Source organism: Myripristis murdjan, chromosome 20 (assembly GCF_902150065.1).
Source record: "Myripristis murdjan chromosome 20, fMyrMur1.1, whole genome shotgun sequence".
NCBI lineage: Eukaryota > Metazoa > Chordata > Actinopteri > Holocentriformes > Holocentridae > Myripristis > Myripristis murdjan.
The window spans coordinates 22,827,290-22,844,733 of NC_043999.1; positions in this window are offsets into that span (position 1 = coordinate 22,827,290).

Consider the following 17,444-nt stretch of genomic DNA (forward strand, 5'->3'; position numbering starts at 1 on the left):
CACCTTCATTTGGAAACAAAGCAAAAGGTTATTCGTGTCAGAAAATACTGGAAAGCTAAAACACCTTGTTTGCACAGTTGTGCGCACCCTTAAATAAATTAGTAGAAGTATGTTTTGCTTTACAGCAGTAAGTCTGTTTGAATAAGTGTCTAACGACTTTGCAACTGCATACTTAAGAAATTCTGCATGTTAAACAGGAATTTTCCCGGACCTGAGGATGATGTATGACTACCCCTCCTTCTACCTTCTACCATAGCAATGCCATCATTATGATACATAATCGCCCTCTCTTTGTTGTCTTCATCATTAGATACATTTTCCTACTTAAGAGCCCAGCTGGTGTCCTTTGTTTTCAGCCAGGGGCACTGGCTGCTCTTTTTGGCTGCTTGAGAGGCTGCTGTTGCAGCCTGACGTAAGCCCTGACCACAAATCCCTGACTCCCTGAGTAAATGGGCAGTAGATATGGTTACAAATCCTCAGCACTTAACTTTCAAAGGACATTCCCTTTCTCTTCAGCCTTGAGTACTAAGGCTATATCCCTTCACATGCCCCATTTTCACAGCAAAGTTCACAGAGTGAAGAGTTTCAACACTACAAAACCCTGTCAGGTCTGGCGCAGATTATCTTTGGTGGAACTGTAAATTGTTGACCTCCGTCTGCTGACACTTTCACATTCCTCACCTTGATGGAACGCATCTGTTCCATAAAGTATAATTCAATCATAAATTGTTTGATGCATCATATTATTAAATAATTTTGCATTTCATTGTGCATATTATTTATGCAATTTGGCCATTTTATTCCACAACAGACTAAATCGAGGACTGAGCTCATCTGTATGTCCATGAAAATTGATTTGACTTAGTCCAATTTAAAGGGGCATTTTACCCTGGGAATTCTCTACCTGGTTGAACGTTTTCAAAGCTGCTGCATGCATTGGAGAAATTCTGGAGAGGCTGTTAATCCATCACAGAGCTAACACAGATGGACCATGCAATATCCAGTCCAGCTGAAATACATGTGTCTGAATGTAGGGGGCATCTAGGGCACCTGGAGGAAACTATGGCAAACATGGGGCAAACACAAACTCTACAGAAAAGGCTGGGAATCAGTAACTCCTGTTAAGATATTCATATACAACACATACATGATATGCTTATCAAGTGTGAACCATTGGAGTACAACAGAAAAGGTTGCACTGAATTGTTTTCATTTGCTTCATTTTATGTAGTGTGCCAAAATCAGGAAACTACATTCCAGCAATAAAGTCTCTTGCAGTGAGTTGATGGCAGAGAACCACGTCTGAATGACAGAACAGGACAGTTTGGGATTTGACTCCTGCCCTTTTTTCACTGAAGGCACTCGTTATAATGTTTAAGACTCACAGGGAGGACATTTAAAAAAGTAAAATAGGTATACTGTCTTTGTGCAAATATGGAGGTTTTACTTCATTAGCCCCAGGCCTGTGTTGTCTACAGTGTTATGTACAACTTCAACTTTATGATCTCTGTGGGGGAATTATGCAGCCAGGTGATAACTATAGTACATTGTTCTCGAGAAACAGAAACAGACTACATTACACAACCATGACACACTGAGAGTATGCACGGGCAGACTTTCATTTATAACACTTACATATAACAGATTCACTTCACATGGAACAAAAAAGCATGGAGCATGAGAAAGGATACAACCCTTGGCTGGACGAGAACAACGAATCTGTGCAAATAAAACACCGTTCACTCTAATATTCTGATTTCTCTTGATTAAAAACTTTAAGGAAAACTATTTAAAAAAAAAAAAAAAAAAAACTGTAAGGAACAATCTTGAAATTGAGAAGACAACAAATAAAAATGGGTTCAAAAGCATATAAAATTTAAGTTCCCCAGGGCAATTCAAGTGAGAGCCACAGGTCTTCACTCATTGTTAATAATATAAAACACCAGAGGTCAAGCTTTAATTTGAAAAGCCAAAATGCCTGTGATTTAATTTTCCAGTCACACCTCATCATCTCCAGCTAAGTGCAAAATACACCCAGCGGTTTATCCAACATTCATCCAGAAATAGTTGCAGTGTCTGCTGTATGTTGAAGCCTGAAGCCAGCTGTTGTTGTGCTCAGGCTTACATCTGTGGGCTTTTGCTGCTACATCAGTGGCATTCTGGGTATGCAGGTCTAACTAACCTATTATCAGCTTGTTTGTCACAGGTGATCAACATCAGGAATCATTTCATAACTTGTCCCTGATGCCACCAAATGCAAGCTCTAAATTAACTAGAGTTGATCTCAGCTCAGCTGATGTGGTCCAAGATGACAGCATGGTAACAAGTCAATTATTAGGGCCCAATTTTGAATCATGATATTTTTAAGCAATAAAGCAATACACTACACCTCATCATCAAACAAGTGCAAAGGCACATTTTGGCGAACGCGGTAGATTGCAATGCTTTTTCCATAAAATCGCCAACTATAGGTCGTAATAAACTGCTTGTGCAAACAACTTATTGGGGTCATTTTTTGACGGAGGACAGTCTCATAAATCAAACTGTTGCATTTCACACAAAACAATAAAACCTGAGGATGATACCTAATCTGCAAGTAACAGATGAAAGCACAAAATGACTGCTAACAGTGTAAAATGTTGCATTCTTTTCCTCTTATGGAAAACATGTGAGTCACCTCTCTGAACCTCATGTGAAAAAATGTATTCCATTTGACTTAAACTTAAACAAGGGCCACTGTCACTACTTTTAGCAGCTCCAGCAGCTGCAGACATCAAAGGTAGGCCATATTCTCTTTGCTGAGCTACAAACATTTTCATTGCTGTCAGCAGTCCTGATACAATAATAAACCACTAGGATCAGGTGAGGCACAAGTGCTGTAAAGGCAGGAAACACAGCAGTCTTCTGTACAACTGAATTAGACAACTTGGGTTGTGATACCTTTTGCATTTTCATCCTCTCTAACCTCTCCTTCCCTGAGTGCACACAACACACAAAACATCACTGATATCCTACAGATGCTGTTGAACAACATAGGAGGGAAAACTATTGATTTCTTTCCCTGGCCAGAGAAGACACATTTTCCTTCCAATAACCCCAAATCATTTGGAATAAACATGTGAAAATATTTTCATGGATCTTGCAGTCATAGCATGTATGCAGACTGCTGTTGGCCTGTGATTTTATTAGCAGATTGGGATTTAGACATTAATAGTCTTATTACCCTTGTAAAACCAAGGTGATTAAATGCTTTCATGGGTGCTTCAGCTTTGCATTGCGTTGTTGTGTTAACACTTAGCCTCTCACACAGACCCTTTTCCAAAAACATTAAGGTTTTTGTCAGAAAGTAAGGGAAACATGTAGAAGTTAAAAAGGTTTTTGGAAGGACTAACAGCATAAAGAAAGACTCTTAAACATTTTTTTGAGTTGCCTTACCATTCTTATAAGAGCTCTTTGGAAACTCCACCTTCATCCTCAATGTCCTTTTCCCCTCTTTAATTGCACTTCTTATGTCAATTCATGAATATACAGACAAACAGTATAGAACCCTGGTAATTAAAGTACAGTGTTTCAGTGCTGAAAAAATTCCTGCTTCACCATTTTCAACATCATTATGTTGAAAAAATGGACTCACTTGTTGTCGGTACCAGGATGTTGACGGTGGTGATGTTGTTGCCTTATTATTGTGATAGTAGGCTACTTTTATTATTGTGTTCTTCTATGCATTTTCCTGACTTTGATATGTACTGGTGTTTTTCATCACCAGTGGTGAACATCAGTAATGCATTTATATATATATATATTTATTTTTGTTGCCTCAGCACTTTATTTATTACATAAGCTGTTTCTTTTACCCCATTGTTAAACTGCTGTGCACTTTGTCTTTTGTATTGCAGTAACCTGCTGTAAAACCAATTGCCCTTCGGGGACAATAAAGATGTCTGAACTTGAAACTGAACTTGAACATTATGCGAAAAACTGACAGATCAAAAGGAATGTTTAGATATAGGCAACTTTCCTCCTTCAGATCAGAGGGAGGGAATAATGACCTTTTAAATGAATCAAATCCTTTGAGTGATGCCCCTTTCTCATGTCCAGTAAAGCCCTGTTTTTCTGTGGTTTATTCTTTTTCTTGTGGCCAAGGAGGTATTGCTCTGCTCTTTCAATTTACAAACAAACAAACAAACTGTGACAAACATTGAGGACTGAGCTCCATTATCCCACTCACATAAATGATCAATGAAATGATCTTCAGCTGTTTTTGTGGGTGTGTAATCAAAATCTATGTTTCCTTTCAACTCCCATCTAAGTTATGTCATCTATGAGTATTAAAACAAAATCTAAATCCATATGTCAAAAGTAGGGAATGAAATATTTTCTTTTCAGTTCCTTTCAAAAAACTTTATTTTGTATCCCAGAGCAACGATTATGTTCTTGGCATTTATCACACAAACCCAAATCTAACAACAGCATTAAATACACCCACAACGAAATGCACAAGTGCTATGACAGTTACAAGGTGTGTGAAGTGTAAAACATGCTGCTCCCCATTGGGAAATTCCCTTATCTGATCTTGTTGGCACCAGACGTAAGCATGTGTCATGTGTGATAGTGGTTAGAGCACAAGCTGTCTAAGCACAATGTCTCCCCAAGCATTACCAACTTAACAGACATTTTCATCATCTTTTTGTAATGATACAACTCTTTTATCAGTCTTATTGAGTATTTCGCTCAATTAAAGTGTGATGTAGCTTCAGTGAAGCATTGCAACCAGCAGACAGAATATGTATGGATGTAACACTATCGTCCAATAACAAAAAAAAAGTTTTTTATAACTTTGAAGGTACTATAAGGAAATTTTAAGGGAAATTTAAAGGGAACCGTTAAAACGAGTTTCACAGGGGTGTTTATTCTAGTTTTGGTCTGTGGAAAATACAACAATTCATTTGTAAGCACTTGCAAATGTGTGTGTGTGTGTGTATGTGTGTGTGTGTGTGTGTGTGTTTGTCAGTGGTTATTTGATCTCAGACTTTGTCAGACCACTAGAGGACGCCATGGTCTCTGTCTTTTTACTGTCATGCCACCCTACATTCAAAGGAACAATACAAAGATAATATGAATGAATGAATGATTTTTTTTTTTTTTTTCAATTTCATGTCCCTTAAATGGCTCATCCCACATGGGATTACAAGATACTGGTAAAGCAAACACTTCAGCTGTAACAAAGCAGTGAAGCTTACAGCTTCAATACAGCAGCATTTCATTTCATTACACTTACAGCGAGCACATGAAGTACATTCTGGTAATATAACACAAGAACAAATAGCCATGGAAAAGAAAAAAAGAAAATGAAGATCTCATCTATACAGTGCTGTCTTTCCTCTAGCCAAGCCATTTTTAGATAATCAGCAATTTAAAAAGGGTTCATGTTCAAACAACCATGTCAGTATATTTGTGCCCTGCATACAGAGTAGATTCACAGTAGATTCATTCATCTGTTTGCAAATACTGGCATTTTGATTTTCCCAGCTACGGGCCTACCACAATCCACTTTGCTTCCCAGTTCTCACAAATGAAGAAAACTGAGAAGGTGAACATGAACTCATGGCAGCCCCAAGCTCTCTCTTATGGCGGGTATTCAAGTTCGAAGGTCAGCCCTTGCATGCATACAACATATGGAAAAAGTTTGCATGATGAAAAACAATATATCCTCTCACATCTTGTCATATTCTGAGCTTTGCGAAAATTTAATTGAATGCTACATTTTATTAAAGTCAATGCTACTTTTTCATACCCCTCATAGTTATGAACATGGTGTTCTTTTTATTCTCTTTTCTTTTTTCTTTTTTGGAGAAAAAACAAAATGGTGGCGCTTGAATAGAATTTCAAATCGTACACTGAAACACTCTCAGCGAACATGCTTCATGATTGACTCAAAACAGCAGTATCATCTTCACTGTTAGCCAGAAGTATCAGCTTCAGATAATTATATAGCCAGATCACATGGTAAAAAAATGGCTGGATCAAAGTAAGTTACTGCTGTCTTGCCTGTGTTTATTGTGTTCCTGTATTACAACAACCAAACCTTTAAGAAAACCCTTGTGTTATATTACATCAAGGTCAGTCTTTTATTGTACATTGTAACATGTGCAAAGGTGCATGAAAAATTAAAATACTATCATTGTTGCAATATATTAGGATTAATGACCAACACTGCCCTTATAGCTCCAGGAAAAAAAACATCTTTTTCCTGTACAGTTTTGCAAGGGTTCCAGAGGGATTACTGTAAAACTGTATATACGGCAACATTTTTAAAGTGGTTGTAAAATACTTTAATGGGAATGAAAATAATCAACAAAAGCAGACAATATCCAGTAAAGTCAAACAGAAAACAGCCCTGCAGAAGCAAATGATGTAAACATCAGGTGTAAGAAGTGATTTAAAGGAGGACTGTGATTTTCCAGCCTAAACTCTTCAGATGAGGCATCCTAAAACCCTGGAGCCTGCACAGGATGAGCTCTTGAACAAAAATGAGTTTGTCCATTCAGCCTTTTATGTGGACAGAGAACAACCTGATTTTGTAAGTGGTATGTGGTATAAATCAGATGTGGCCACACACTCTCCCCTAATTACAACTTCCTTCACGTACACTAAACGATGTAAATCAAGTCAACAACGATGATTACAATATTGTAACCCTCGTTCTATGAGCACAAGCTGAGCCCAGTACAGCAGTGGTTCTCACCCCAGTCCTCTGGGACCCTCTGTCCTGCAAGTTTTTGTTCCAGCTCTACTGTTGCACACCTGACACTTAAGGCTCATGTATGTCCCGTTCAGGTATGTTTCAGCCATTTAGCATAAAGCCCTTAAATGGATTGGGTTTGAAAGAATAGAGCTGAAACAAAATCCTGGGGTGAACTGACAGGACACCTTCACTCTCTTGGCTGAGGTGTTCAAGAAGCCCCAGTGACACCACAGGTGGGCTGCTGCCATGATCTCTAGAGCCTGCAGTTAACTCTGTCACAGCTGCCGAGGCATTCAAAACAGTGCCATGGCAACTTCTCAGTGGGTAACTTGCCGATTGCTGAAGAGAACTGGATGATGTCACAGCCTTTTATGCAATCCTAGTGGCACGTACGCAATAGTCAACACCCTGACTAGACTGGCTCACGCAAATTTTCAAGGGGTGAATCCAGACTTATGATTAGCAAGCACTATACCAAAAGAGTCCTGTAGGAGGTGGAGCTTGTGTGAGATAAAGGTCTAATAAAAGGTCTAATAATTTGGTAAAAATCATAAATGATTAACTCACAAATTATAAAGCCTGAAAGCGACCATTAAAAAAAATCTACAAGACTGTTAGAGACCAAGACAAAAACACAGGAAGTCACGGGTAGAGTTGGAAAATAAGGGTTTTCTTTACCCAAAAACATTTCAAAGGTACGGTAACAAAAACCAGTAAGAGGAGAACATATTTACAATAAATAAATGAAGGGCCCGAAAAATAAATGAGGCCAACAGCACAGACAACTTAACACAAGTCTGAACAGAACAAAAACTGACTTGCAGGCTAGCTGAACCTAATGACACATTAGAGGGAAGTAGACAATACAACAAACACAACAAGTGAACTTATAACCTGCTGAAGCCTGTCCTTACAGCCAACAAGTCCAGCAATAATTCAAGTATCAGGCACATCCCTCTCGATGCAGAGGAGGATGGCTCCTTCCAGTTTGCCTCCCTATTGCCACCAGCTGTTCCAAGTGCTAATTAAGTGTGGTTGCCAGCAGTGGGTGGCAGAAGGTAACTAAAAAACAGAGGAATATATATTAGTAACATGAGAAATGCATTTAAAGAGAATTTACCATACAACATTAACTAAAATGTGTGCACTCCTTCTTTAGATAACAGTTACAATGAAATCTCTACAAATTAAAAATTAAAAACCTTGGTGTTGTTATTTAAAATGTATGTATTAGTGTGGTGTAAGGCAACTTATTGTGGGTCTTGAGGTGCAGCCAACATAAAGACAAAGAGATGCACAATAGAAAATACATTCCTGCCTCTGAGTCTCAGTATTACCACAATGAAATGATCCCTAACCAAGAACTAGAAACACGCCATTTTAAAGTTCTGGGGGGTGGAGATTTGCATGCACACACATGAACATTCTGACAAGGCTACTACACATGGGAAATAAAGCAGTTTCTCACCACTCTCTTTACTCTAGCCCAAAGAATGAGCCACAGGTGAAGTCTTCATTTTTCAAGCTATCCATGCAAACACAGACCAGACCAGACCAGAGCTATTGAAGAAAAATAAATCATATTCATGTAAATAATCGGAAACTTAGATTTCCTATAACACAAGAATGAACAACAAAACCAAAGGCCTTTAAGTGCAGAACAGCATGAGGTCCTGATTGCATTTCAAATGAAATACTGGAATATGGCATCTGTTTGGATACTATAATCCTGTTAAGGCATCCTGAAACGATTTAACTTGATCTTCACTGTAGAGGAAGAGGGATCATTATTCCTTTATATAGAAATGAAGATAAATGTGTCCTCAAAATTACAGAGCAGACAGCAAAAGCAGTCTGGGAAAAGTTTATTACACCACAACCAATTCAAGAACAATCAGTTCCTAAAATGCATTTTATGGAGTCCATGAAAGACAAATTAGGCTTATGTGAAACCGTCACACTGAAGACCACCTACACATACTTACAGCTTTGTTTAAAATCCATGTTAACAAAACTAAATTTACTCTTGTTACTGACTTCCAGAAAGATGCCATTGTTTTATGGCTGTACCATTATATCATATAGAAAATATTTGAATGTACTGTACATTATTTTAAAAACATTTCCCTGGAATTCAGCTGGACATATTTGGGATCTTGGGAAACCATTAGAATTTAAAATAAAGTTCTGTGGGTTTGGGCAAAGCTGTGCAGCAATGATGGACCCACTGATGGAGCTGGCAGGGTTGAAGAGGTTAAATCAATTCAAAGACTTAATCAGTATGCACTCCTTTTAAAACCAGTTGCCATTACAGTTTCAATGCCAGGAGATGAGCAACGAGAATCCACCATGTTTTTTCTACTCCTGGTGCTATACCTGACTCTCCACCGCCATGCCTCAACACAGGACAGTATCAGTCCACTGGAAAATCTAATAACACAATTGTCTCCAAGCAGATAGTGTGCTAAACTGAGACAAAGCCTGACAACACACAGGCTCAGCGAAAAGAGTCTGGTTGTGGAAGCACATCTCCACAGGCTACGTTCACTCTGCTGCCAAGCAGGAGCGGAGGCACAGCGGTTCTTCCCTCTGAACTGCGTTAGGTATGAAAATGTTGGAGCAATATATGCCTCCCCAGACCAACAGGACTCCTGTATATTCTCAGAGAATTTCCTTTTGCAGCCAAAACTTGTTGGCAGTTGCAGCAGTCAGAGCTGCAACTTTTCTCCTTCAAGCTGGAAGTGTCTTGTTTTTCCTGCCCTCCTCCCTCTCAGCACTTGATGAGCTGTCTGATTTGTAGTTGGTTTTGAGGTTGCTACATAGAAATCATAGCAGACTGACTAGCATTCAGCCTGTTATGCAGAACACTCATTAGTTCTGTGTCACTTCTTAGCCCTTTCATAAACCTTTAATAGAAAACACTGCTGTTGTGTGCTTTATTTTCGAATGGGCTGGTGTTTGCTGCATTTTTAGCTTCAGTGTACTCTATTTATCCACAGCTTTTCTCCATATGTTGTCACTGTGACATAAATGCTTTGTGGCCACTAAAATGATGACCTACTCAATGGATCAAATCCTATGAGTGATGCCCCACTACCATGCCCAGTCTTGTTATTCTGTGGTTCGTTCCTTTACATCTGGCCAAGAAGGTATTACTCTTCTCTTTCAATTTCCTGAACCATCTGCAACAAACTTTGAAGATTGAGCTCCATTATCCCACGCACACTAATGGTCAAATCTCTTCAGCTGTTATTAGATCTCACTCAAACCAAATAGATGTTTTTGTGGGTGCGTAATTCAAATCTCTCTTTCCTTTCAACTCTTTCCCAAGTTATTGCGTCTATGAGTATTAAGACAAAAACTGAATCCATATGTCAAATGTAGAGAATGAAATATTTTCTATTGAACTGAGTCTTTTTCAATAAACTTAATTTAGCACAGAGCAATGATTAGGTTTTTGGCATTTGTCAGACACACCCAAATCTAAAAAACAACATTTAATACATCCACAATGAAATGCACAAGTGCTATGACAGTTACAAGGTGTTTGAAGCGTAAAACATGTTGCTCTCCATAGGGAAATTCCCTTCTCTAATCTGGTTACACAGAAAGAACGCTATCAGTCGCACTGTAAAATCTCAACATAAATTAAAAACACTACTGTCTCTGAACAGTCAGTGTGCAACAACTGACAAGCCGAACATTGCATCTGATGCTAAACTAAAGTTGGACAACACACAGGCTCAGTGAAAAGAGCCTGGTTGTGGAAGCACATCTCCACAGGCTACGTTCACTCTGCTGCCAAGCAGGAGCGGAGGCACAGCGGTTCTTCCCTCTGAACTGCGTTAGGTATGAAAATGTTGGAGCAATATATGCCTCCCCAGACCAACAGGACTCCTGTATATTCTCAGAAAATTTCCTTTTGCAGCCAAAACTTGTTGGCAGTTGCTGCAGTCAGAGCTGCAACTTTTCTCCTTCAAGCTGGAAGTGTCTTGTTATTCCTGCCCTCCTCCCTCTCAGCACTTGATGAGCTGTCTGATAGGTCTTGTTCAGACTGCCAGCCCAAATCAATTTTTTGTCATATCCAGACTGTATCCAGATTGATTTCAGAAAGTCTGGACAGCCAAAAGCCACCTGAAATGTGATTTTTGCAAATTGCCACCTCCAAACCACATTTGGAGGTGGTTTGAAATATGATTCTGATTGGATTTCTACAGATGCACCTCAGTCCCGTCACTCTGGCCCCTCAAATCGGATTTCAAACATACGTAGTTACTGACGCCTTTGTTGTTACCTCAGCCACCCATGCAGATGGGTCAGTGGATGTCTGGACACACAAATCTGACCTGATCACTTGCAAATAACAGAGCAGACAGTCTGTCTTAAAGGTCTCATTTGAGAAACATCGATCTGATTTGCCTGCAGTTTGAACAAAGCCATACTTTCTATGGGTTGCAACATAGAAACCGCTGTGCACTATTTTCCCACAGCTTCTTTCCATATGTTGTAACTGTGATTTAAATGCTTTGTGGCCACTACTCTTAACTTGATGGACACTACTGACTCATTGCTGGCCACAACCACAGCAAATGGTACATGCCCCAAAATGTCCTAAACATGACTGAAAAGCCAATTAGGACAAACAAGGGGATGTGGGCCTGAACACAGAGGGTTATAGACAGACATGCACTGATACGTTTTGATATATCCTATTTATTTATCGTTATACTGATAATGCAAAAAAGCAAAAAAGTTGAATATCGCATTAAACCTGCACTACGGAACACACCGACTCTGTGTGATTTAGTTCCCTCTTGAAACAGGCAGGAAATGTAGCAGAAAAGTACATTTCCAGATTACTTTCAATTTACACCTGCAGGGAGAAAAACAGGAGGATTTTTTTTTTTTTTTTTTTTTTAGAAATCATTTAGTAATTTCAGAAAGTCATAGCGTCATCAGACAAGCCATGCTATGATTTCAGTTTTCCAATTCCAGTTGAAATTGTGAGGTGTGGTTGACCTGAAACAAATCATTAAGATGAATTGTGGGAAGGTTGCCCCAGACACCACGTTCACAACATACAATAGACTTAATCATCATTCTGCAAACTTGTTTGGCATTGTATTTAATGTAAAGACATTGTTTATGTGTAAAAATTCCAAACAACAGCTTTGATGACACCTTAAACCGACAAAAATACTGTGCTTTCTATTAATTACATAACAACATTACACAAAATTGGAGCACAGTTTGACTACCAAGCAACTGCAAAATGCATTTAAATGACCGTGTTGTCACTGTGCTATAAATGCTTTGTGGCCACTAAAATGATTCCCTACTCAATGGATCAAATCCTATGAGTGATGCCCCAGTACCATGCCCAGTCTTGTCATTCTGTGGTTCGTTCCTTTACATCTGGCCAAGAAGGTATTACCCTGCTCTTTCAATTTCCTGAACCATCTGCAACAAACTTTGAAGATTGAGCTCCATTATCCCACGCACACTAATGATCAAATCTCCTCAGCTGTTATTCCATCTCACTCAAACCAAATAGATGTTTTTGTGGGTGCGTAATTCAAATCTCTGTTCCCTTTCAACTCTTACCCAAGTTATTGCATCTATGAGTATTAAGACAAAAACTAAATCCATATGTCAAATGTACAGAATGAAATCTTTTCTATTGAACAGAGTTCTTTTCAATAGACTTTATTTAGCCCAGAGCAATGATTAGGTTCTTGGCATTAGTCAGACACACCCAAATTTAAAAACTAAAAAATTTTAAAAATTTAATACACCCACAAAATGATATTCATGAATGAATACAGCACAGTTTGACTGCCAAGCAACTGCAAAATGCATTTAAATGACTAAAAATTACACACAAATCTGTTCCTAATTGCATGGACTCCCAACAAATCGGCCCACTTCTCTGTCACTGTGAATGCAAACTGATGGATCAGCAGAGAACACGATGTTCTCTGTTAATCCACAGACTGACTGCTGAGGTGCACACCTGGTGACATTCAAACACAAAGAGAACTTGAGGCAACAACACACAAAATGCATCATTCATTTGTTGAATTTTATGCCCTGCAATTATTATGTCATCAATCAATAAAAGTGTCTCAGGTGTGTATGTCAGAAAACTACTAAATGTGTCTTTGTGTGCACAGCTGCTGCTCCCATCCCTCCTATAAAGACTGTTTTGTTTTATTGAACATCTATCATAGAAATAACAATAATAATAATGCAAACCAACCGGTTTTATAAGTGATTTTACATTCAGACCAGTCTTAAAGTGTTTTAGCTCAAATCACACTGCATCAGCAGAAAATGTCGCTCTGTGCTGTTAAATAATAATGTAATGTGTTTCAAAACAATTATTTGGAATTTATTTGGAAGCCAGTGTGTCAGAACAATATTCTCACTGTAATAAGCATTGATTTTTTTAGTTGCCGATTTAATTATTTATTTATTTAGAGTGCATAAGTGCATATATTACCATGGAAGTATATATTAAGCAATTCCCATGTTCAAATATGTGTCATAAGTTGTTGCAGCAATGTTTAGGTTGATATCATTTGTTACACAGATTTGGTACAAAATTTGACCACTGGAGAATTCCTAAAAATGGTCAGCTACACTGAAACTTCAATGAAATGGCTGCTATGAGTAGTAACATCATCACACATGAATGAAACTTGGATCACAGAATCCACAGCAGTCACTTTACAGTCAAACACAATTTATATACGGTAGCTCCAAGACTGTTTAGGCCCTCAGTCTGCACAAATTCACAATTTTAGCATGCAAAAACTTGCATGGTTTTTGCCCAAACTGCTTGGGGTTAGAATAAGGTGGGCATGTCTGCAAAGGGGAGAGCCGTGGCTGCCCAGAGAACCAATTTTCATTCAGAGATCTGGAGGTCAGAGGTCAAGGATGTCAGTTTTTCCCCTGACAAAATTTAGTCTAACTTTGGAGTGATATTTAGCCCCTTGCTGACAACTCAGCATGGATTCCATAGGTCAGTGGTTCTCAAACTTTTTTCAACGATGTACCCCTTTTGAATTTTTTTTTTTTTTTCAGCAGGGTACCCCCTGACCCACGCAAAAAAAAAAAAAAAAAAAAACTGATACAATATTTTATATTTTTGTTTCTGTTGTTGCTTCTTTTTCTCTTCTTTCTCCTTGTCTTCAGCTGCATAGCTGCTACGTTTCAACCACAAATATATTTTCTGGATTTTTTTTTTGTCTTCGTTGTCACAGTGAACAAACGTCCTCACTCGACGGCCACGGCAGCAGATTTAAACCTCAAACACACATTTGACACCTTCAGGAAATCCGGAGAGAATACTGAATATAAGATGTAGTTTAGCAAACTTAACATTTACATTTTTATTGAACTTGTAGCATGGGATAATTATTTTAAGACTTATGCATTATTTTTTTTTTTTATATTAACATTTCAAAATAATCTCATGTACCCCCTGCAGTACTGCAACGTACCTCTGGGGGGACCCCCATTTGAGAACCACCACTGCCCCAGGTCATTTATTATGATGTTAGGAGTTCATGTTAAATGTCTTTAACAGAGTCTGAATACATTAGAAAAAAAACTTGCTGATAATTTTTAAAGATGCTCTATGAAATTAGGGCATTGGTGAGGGTCAATTTAGGTGAGGTAAACATGCAATTTGGTAGTTCAGTCTACATGGGCCTCATTGTTGGATAAGGTCACTGATACATTACGTGCTTATACCACATCTTTTGCCGCTCAAACAGCCCGCAATTCAATCAGCGCTTAGCAATTTTGCATTTAAGCCAGAGATGAATGCTATATATATACATACATACACACACACACACACATATATATATATATATATATATATATATATATATATATATATATATATATATATTTTTTTTTTTTTTTTTTTTTTTTTTTTTTTTTTTTTTCCCAGGCTGAGAGTTGGAAACTAAGCTTTGTGTGGATCCCACCTTGGACTGTTTTCTTACTCTGGTTTTCTTACACCTTGTTAATTAGTTCAGTTTGTATATAAGTCCTGTTTTCAGTTCAATCTTTCTCCGGTCAATAGCTGTGTTTATATGGACCCCAATATTCCAGGAATAATCAGAATAGAAGCCTAATTAGAGTAAAAATTCCCCATGTAACCACCTCAGTCAGAACAGACTTATCCAATCTAGCCCAACATGCAACACTTTATTGATGCTCCCCTACTGCCTTCCTCAAAGTAGCCCCCCTATCCCTGCATCAGTGTGGGCTAGAATACAGAGTGAATACATATGGGTTTTGCATGCAGTCCTTTTATATGGCTTGTTAGCAACACCTGTGTCAGGCTGTCACTGAAATTTGGAATGATGGCAACTGCTCTGTGCAGAGCTGTCAGAGGAAATGTCCATTGTGTGTGTGCTGGCTGCTGGTGGTGAAACCCGTCTTACTTTCATGAGGCAGACAACTAACCTGAATCCATCTGTTCTCTGCAAGCAATAGATTTCAAGAGGATTGGGAGCATATGAAGTCAGAGCTTTGTAAAAATGGATATCCCGGGAGCAAAAGTGCAAACTGAGAACCTATGAAACCATAAGGAAAATATGTGAAAGAGATTAAACTGAGCTGTGGGGCACAAAATTTACTGTATGCGAATCTGCATCAGAGAGCTTTTGAACTGTATAGTACAGTATGTACAGCCGCTCAGTGTTTTGAGTATGACACCGGCACTCTTACCTTGTAATTCCCATCGGGAATACTGGAAAGGTGCGAACTCTTTACAGTGTTAGTGCTAAAGGTGATAAGATAAAGGTGTTAATTATACCCTTTTTGTGAGTTCATGTGTTTCATGTACAGTGAAACAAACACTGGAATTTCCAAAACCTCCCAGGCGGTGATATAATACCTTCTCATCTCACCTTATTATTTCAGTGGTCTCATCCATCAATTTAACTCACTGTGTTATAACAGATTCTACAGTTTATGCCCTGTATTTGTAAGCATAAACATACCTGTAGTAGCTTTATATCACTGCTAAAAGGCCCATGATCAAGATCTTAATTTCTTCAGACTGATTTAGAGCAGTGACAGGTGCACTACACATAATTGCCAAGCGTGACCAGACGTCCTCTGATTTGTAGCTTTTATATCAAGACCAAAAAAATTCTATCCTGCTTGTAAATGAAGATATAGACCTTTAAGAGCTTGTGCTATTCAAGGTGTATACTTTTCCTTTTTGTTGGCAAATGGCTACCACAAAAGTGAAAGACAGATCCTCAATTTGCAGATTTTGGAGAAGGAGAACACACACACACACACACACACACACACACACACAGCTGGGTCAGTGATTTTGTTTGGGGGGGGGGGGGGGGGGGGGGGGGGGGGGGGGGGGGGGGGGTACAAGAAAATCAAAAAAAGTTGCAAAAAATCAGCAAAAAAATATGTTAAATGTACAAGAAATAATTATCAAATTGTATATTTAAACATGGGGTCCGTGATGCTGGCTATTTTGTTTAATATTTGTCAGCAAACCACAAATGTGTGTGTGTGTGTGTGTGTGTGTGTAGATAGACAAATAGTCAGATAGATATACATGGGCTAGGTATAGTCTCTCAGTAAATTGTGTATGGGACTGCTCTGCTGAACTACCCAACATCATTCAGATTATGGTGTGCAAAATGTTTTCGATGCCAATGTTTTCCTTTGCCGGTGTGCACACATGCCCTTGACTGATATCACTGGCAAAATAAATGACAGACAAATTATTCATCGCAACAATACGATGAGAACACTAGCTGCCAGCCACACGCACGTTTGATCATCATCATTATTATTATTACTGTTGTTGTTGTTGTGGGGACATTGTATTCACATCTGTACTCTGATCTCACAGCTGTACTCTAATTTTAACATGGCCAACTAATTATAAATATAACCTTATCCTAACCCCAATCTTAACTCTAAACCATAAATGACTGCATGAGTGGAAAAATCCCCCCACGAGCACACACATCACTCACACCCCTTACAGGCATATCATGTAACCATGCAATGCTTTAATCATCTAACCTTTCTAACAGTACTTAATGTACAGCAATTTAGGTTTCATAATCTTTGTTGGGTAGCTCCACCCCTGTCTGTACACCCTACTGCTGTGACCTTTTGACCTGCTCATAAAGGACTTTGTTTATTGCTGCCAGCACAGACTACGTCCATGTCAATCATGTGTTTTTGCTCCTCAGTGGGTGGCAAAGGTCCTTTATGAAGAATTCAGTTAAAACAAAAGACAAAACAGGGCAAAAACAGTAGCAAACAGAGTCCACAATCATCTGTGAAACATCCTGTGTTGGATAGGGTGCAGAGACCACTGAAGAATGTCATGGGAATCACAGGTGTCTTGAGGACTGATTTATCATCACTATTATCTAATTTATTATTAACTGGCATTGCAAAAGAATGTAAAGGCATTGGCATTTTAATCATAGGTTTCACTCTTCCTTTAGTTGAAATATACGCAGTTAATTGGCAACATCCTCTTAGATGGGATGTGTATCCACTTGAAGGTCCTTGGTATGAAAAATGAGGCAGCCTTAAAAAAAAAAAAAAAAAAAAAAAAAAAAAAAAGTCTCTGCTGCCAACAACTACTGATCTCAGGTCAGGATCAGACAGGTTTGTATGGGACTTA